Source organism: Bidens hawaiensis, unplaced genomic scaffold, assembly GCF_021521415.1.
Source record: "Bidens hawaiensis isolate Kalapana, Puna unplaced genomic scaffold, B.hawaiensis_p1.1 tig00013006_1, whole genome shotgun sequence".
In the NCBI taxonomy this organism is placed as follows: domain Eukaryota; kingdom Viridiplantae; phylum Streptophyta; class Magnoliopsida; order Asterales; family Asteraceae; genus Bidens; species Bidens hawaiensis.
This window is the reverse complement of record NW_027492092.1, coordinates 287,817-294,117: the sequence shown is the minus strand read 5'-3', so window position 1 is coordinate 294,117 and position 6,301 is coordinate 287,817. Positions and strand designations below refer to the sequence as shown.

At 42.0% G+C, this 6,301-nt stretch overlaps 1 pseudogene; it reads right to left on the bottom strand.

Annotated features, from left to right (window-relative positions):
• Window positions 1–4,778: 4,778 nt before the first annotated feature.
• On the bottom strand, window positions 4,779–5,602 carry LOC143542954 ((+)-cis,trans-nepetalactol synthase NEPS2 pseudogene; annotated as a pseudogene).
• Window positions 5,603–6,301: the final 699 nt, after the last annotated feature.

The following is a 6,301-nucleotide window of genomic DNA, read 5'->3' as shown; positions in this document are numbered from 1 at the left end:
TTAGTAAAGGTTCAATGGAACTCGAGGCGTGGGCCTGAATTCACTTGGGAAAGAGAAGACCAGATGCGCATGAAATACCCACACCTCTTTCAGAGCATGGCTTCTGCCAGCAACGTCTCCTAAATTTCGGGACGAAATTCGTTTAACAGGGGGAGAATGTGACACCCGGTAAATTCCCAATCCCTTAAACCAAGTAATCAACCTAAATATTAGGTAATTATGTTATATGCGCCTTGCGCGAGCGCGCCATATTAGAAACAGCGCGTGCATTTGTTATGTGCGCCCTGCGCGAGCGCACCATGTTAAGAACCAGCGTGGGCATATGTTATATGCGCCATGCGCGAATGTTTTGGCTTTATGTTTTCATGTACCTTAACGTTATGTTGTCTAATGGGTTGACCATCCCGCATGATGCTAAGGCGGGTGCATCCTAAATCGTTTATGCGCGTGCGGAAGGGAACTAACCTCCCCGCATGGCGGGAACATTGAGAGCTAGTTTGTCTGAAGCTCCAAGATGGAATTGACTTCAACATAACTGATCACTATGTTGAAATACCAAGACCACCTGGAGAATCTACAAATGAAACTCAATCTCCCTAACTGCGAGAAGGTTACGTGCCTACCCGCAGCAAAGAAATGTCCTTCACGCAGAAAGCTATGCGCACAAAGTGATACGCACAGAACACTTAGTCTATTCTCCAGACGTAAGGAGATTACTCCCGCCCAAAAGGAAACAGTAGCGTGTTTCAGAGATTTTCCACTTTTTACTGTATACTGACAAAAGTACCTGAAAAAGCACACTGTAACACGAAAAGTCAACTGTCAGCCACCCTATTCTCACCAACCCCAGACCTGCATGTCCTGGCCAAATCAAAATCAAAATCTTTTATCCACTACTCCACTTTTAAATAAATAATAATAATTTCCATACTTTATCATCATTACCCCTAGATATGAAAAGATTACAATCCCCTAAAGCAAGGGATTGTGTTCCCTTGAGTTTGCCTATAAATATGTAACCTAAATTATCACCCAAAACACACTTCAAAGAACTGCAAACTTGCACTAAACCTCTCCTAAGCATCCGTTGTTTTCATTTCCGATCCTGTTACTAGACCTTCGATTCCGAGGCCAATACCAAGAAAACCCGAATCTCGATTAATCCCTTAACAAGAACCACAGGTGAGTCTCACAGCCCCTATTTTCACTGTTTTCACTATTTTTAAACTGTTTTCGGGGCGAGGGACACGTACTTAAACAATGTTTTATCATGGTATACTTACAAGCTATGCAAGCGATTATGTGTTTATGTTTCATGATGAGTAATGCGAACGGTTATCTATGGTTTTTCAATGTTAGTGCACCAGATTCGAGTAAGTGATCACTTTACCATTGGAACTCTAAGGGTAGGGACTGCTGGTTTGATCCGCCCACTCGTAGGGGTCGCACCTCTTACACAGACGAGTGCCTAGTATGGTCATGGGGCAGTACTATGGGTTTGAGCCCGCTCGTAGAGGTCGCTCCTCTTACGCAGACGAGCGCCTTGTTTTCCGGCACAACGTCTGCGCGTAACCCGCGGGACGGTATTATTCGCTCGTAGTGGCAGCGCCACTTACACAGACGAGCACGGTTTTTCAGATGTATCCGCGCGTAACCCGCGGGACGGTATTACTTGTTTCGCTCGTAGTGGCAGCACCACTTACACAGACGAGCACAGTTCCCAGCAAATGTTCGCGCGTAAACCGCGGAACGATTTTTATCAGATTATGTTTTCAGAACTGTTTTACTAAGCATGTGTTTCAATGAGGCTATTATGTTTATGACGCGATACGATTTATCAAGTTACTAAAACTTGTGAACTCACTCAGTTTATACTGATTCAAATGTTTTACGTGTCTTTCAGGAAATAACTAGGTAGCGCATGGAGTCACACTTAGAGCACCTCACGCTGAACATCTGAAACTAGCTTTTTGGAAGATTTTAGTTCTATCCCTTCGATGCGCGTGGTTGTTCCCGCCGCGCAAAGGGATATGGCGTGGAAATCTTCAGCAGTTTTTATACTTGGATGTTTTTATGTGATTTTTAAGCAATGTAATGTATTTGTATTAAACTTTTCATGCGCAATGAAAATCTTACTTTGAATGTTTGCAATGGCCCGTGCTTAATTATCAATCCCCACTCGCGCGCGCCCGGCTGTTTCCGCCGCTCAGGGCCGGGTGTGACACAAATGATTGATGTTTTATATTCCGCGAAAAGTTTTAATAAACTCTGATTTGAAGAACTGTGTTTATGAGTAAATCCGACACGAAAGTAGGGCCACCGGGTTCGGGGCCTTACAAAAACCACCATGTTCTATGCCACGAGACATTCGAGTTGGTTCACATCGATTTATGTGGACCAATCTCACCTATTACTTAGGGAGGAAACCAGTATTTTATGCTTCTTGTAGATGATCATACAAGGTACATGTGGGTTTATACTAATAAAAATAAGAATGATGCTTTGGGTATATTCAAAAAGTTTAAACAGGAAGTGGAGTTAGAGCATTCGTTAAAAGGTTAAAGCTCTAAGAAGTGATTGAGGTGGCGAGTTTCTCAACAAACTTTTCACCAAATATTGTGATCAAGAAGGAATAAAAAAGATGTTTACAACTCCTTACTTTCCTTAACAAAACGTTGTAGTCGAAAGGTGAAACCGAACGATCCTAAATGCAACTAGAAATATGATGAAAGCTATGGACGTTCCACAAAACTTATGGGGAGAAACGGTGGGACACTCGGTTTACGTGTTGAATCGGGTACCAACCAAAGCATTGAAGACGGTAACCCCCTATGAAGCATTAAAGGGCCGAAAGCCTAACATAACACACTTACGAGTGTTTGGGTGTTAACGTACATGAAGATACCCACCGTCAACCTACAAAAATTAGATGACCGGGCATGAAGAAAAGGTGGTGACGTTACATGTGGATAATAGATCTGCCATAGATTTGATGAAGAATTCTGTGTTTCATGGAAGAAGTAAGCATATCAATATTAGATTTCACTTTATTAGTGAATGTATTGAACGTGGTGAAGTCCAAGTTGAGCACATTAATGGAGAGAAACAGAAGGCGGATATTCGTACAAAAGCGTTACTGAAGTTAAAGTTTGAAAAGATGAGGAAATTGCTCGGGATTGAAGATCTGAAAGGAACGAATAAAGATTAAGGGGGTGAATGATAATTATAATCCCGATTCGTTAAAGATAAAACCGAGGGGTGGTTAGGTCGATCTCAAGGGGAGGATAAGAAGTGGATCAAATTCAAATATATTAAGTTTTATTTAGGGTATGTTTGGTTAGAGGTAATAGATTAAAGGGGGAATGAAATGGGAGAAGAAATGGAATGGACTAAGGAATGAAATGGATAATTACATTCATTTGTCTTGTTTGGTTAACATATAGGAATGTAATAGAAATAATAAAAACACTCATATATCAAAATACTTAAAAAAAAAACCTACAGTGGCGATAGTGGTAGCTCCGGCAACGAAAATGATGGTGGTGGTGGTGGTCAAGCGGCTGGGGTGGCGGTGGTCAAGCGGCAGGGGTGATGGTGGTAGAATTGGTAGTGATGGCAATGGTAGTATGGTACGGTGGTAGCGGTGGCGGTGGCGGTGGCGGTGGCAGTGATGGTCAAGCAACGGCTGCGACACTGGTTGCAATGGTTACGACGACATTGTTGGCAGCAGCGATGGCGGTGGTAACGTTGGTGGTAAGATGGTGGTGGTAGTGGCGGCGGTGGTTGTGGCGGTGGAGGTAGTGGTGGTGCCGATGGTAGTTGTGGTGGTGGTTGTTAGGCAGTGGTGTTGTTGAGAAAGTAAGGTGAATGAAGAATGGAATGAAAAAAAACAAAGAAGGGGGGTGGGAAGGAATGGTTTTAATGGAATGAGATTCCATGTGTAATTGATGATTCCATTCCATTGAGCAACCAAACACCAATTTTTTCATTCCTATGCAATGAATCATTCCATTCCCCATGTCATTTCTGCATACCAAACACTACCTTAAAGTTTATGTTTATCTTTTATTAATTTTTTAATTGTAGTCAAATTATTTTATTAGTTTTTTATTTTTAGTCAAATTACGATTGTTAGGCCTATAAATACTTATGAGTTTTCTTTTTATAATAATAAGAGAAGTTGAGTTTTAAAGTTAAGAAACTCCATATGTTCGGCTGTTCCTTCGTTCCGATTTCAATTATCACAGAGAAAGGTTAGAAGCATAATAATAATACTTTGTTCCTTCCGAGATCAACAATATTAAATCATCATAGCAGTTATTTCTCTGATATCACAAAGAAAGGTTAGAAATATAATAATAATATTTTGTTCCTTCTGAGTTCAACAATATTAAATTATCATAGCAATTATTTCTTTGGTATTCTTGTTTTACCACCAAAACCAAAGAAGTCAACAGCAAAGATAATCTGTTTTTCTTGTTCGCGTTACGATCGACTCAATTCAATTTGTTTCTCCAACAATTATAAACTCTATACTAATAATAATAATAATAATAATTCTAGAGGTCACCTTGCGCGTAACTAGCTTGGCTCGGCCTTGGTCTGTTTACACTCTCAATTCTACGTGTCCGTCTTATTATTCGGTTCGCCCGGTCGAGACATAACAATGTAGCCTCTTTAACGAGAGAAATGAACATATGGTTTCACACTTTCAGTGTGCATATATTTGTGTTTGTTTTTCATTTTCGTTGTGAATTTATTAATTAAATTAAAATAAAACAACATTGCATGGACACGTAAGCACCCTCCTCATCAACAATTGTACATAATCATATCCTCTACATCCGGCAGTTTCGTCAACCCGCCATCCACCGCAAGATCATGCCCCGTAATAAACCCCGAACCGTCAGATGCGAGGAACACCACAGCTTCCGCTACGTCCTCCACACACAATTCCTTCCCCTTCAAGCTCGACAACGCCCCATACAACTCCATCGTCTTCCTCGCCGCCGCCGGCGACCGCCGCGACAACGGCGTCACCACCGCCGACGGCGACACACAGTTCACTCGTATTCCGTACACTCCGAGCTGCTTACTCGCCGACCGCACCAACCCTAACACCGCGTGCTTCGTCATCACGTAGTCCGTACGCACACACGCGCCTCTACTCGCCGCCACTCTCGCCGTACATATAATACTCCCTCTCACCCGCCGCTCCACCATCGCACGCGGCCGTTCCACGCGCGTTGACGTTGTAGAGCGCGTCGAGTTGATTGAAATCTAGATCGAGAACTGTTTGTTTAGACGTTCTGACGATACCGGCGTTACAGAAGATGACGTCGAGTCGGCCGTGAGATTTGACGGTGAAGTTGACGGCGGAGATGACTTGTTGTTCGTCGGAGATGTCGCAGTGGAAGTAGGTGCAGCCGATGGAGTCGGCTACGTGTTGGCCTAGGTCGTCTTGGATGTCGGCGATGACGACGGTGGCGCCGTGGCGGGCGAAGAGGCGAGCAGTGGCTTCGCCGATGCCGCTTGCGCCGCCGGTGATAATGGTTATTTTGCAGTTGAGTTTTAAAGGTGGCGTACTGCTTAGTTCAGTCATTGTTAGTATGTTATGAAATGTTATTTGAAGTGAATGTGGTAGCTAATAACAAGTGTTTATGGTTATGGTCCTACATGCATGCAATAACAAAAGACTTGTTACGTGTTGACAAATTATAACAAAAGTCGAGTTTGGATTAATTAATTGTTATAAATAGAAAATGAAGATTTTAGACTTAAGTGGTTTGTTAGGATATAATTATCAAGCTTAGGCCGGTGGGTGTACGGATCTAAATTTAAGAATGACCTCATTTGAACGCTATTCTCCTATATATATCATCTCACGCATTAAATTAGAAGACTGACCGCAGTTAGTCGTAGAGGTGTTCATGGTCTGGTTTTGACGGTTTTTAGGTCAAACCGTAACCAAACCATTAGTAACGGTTTTTAGTTATTGAAAACCAAAACCGAACCGTTGAAAAGTAAAACCGAACCAAACCGAACCTTTACTAACGGTTTGGTTCCGGTTTGGTTTCACGATTTAGACTTATTGGGCGACCGTATTTGCAACTTGAACAACCCTCTTTATATTTGCATGCCGACTTGTATTCGCAGGTGCTCGTAGTTAAATTATATTGAATCAATAAGCAAATTGTATTGCTTTTTTATGAAATTGACAAAAGATAAAAATTACAAAACACAAGCATGAATAATATGATGAAAATTACACCAGAATCTGGTTCTCCATAAATTATTTGAT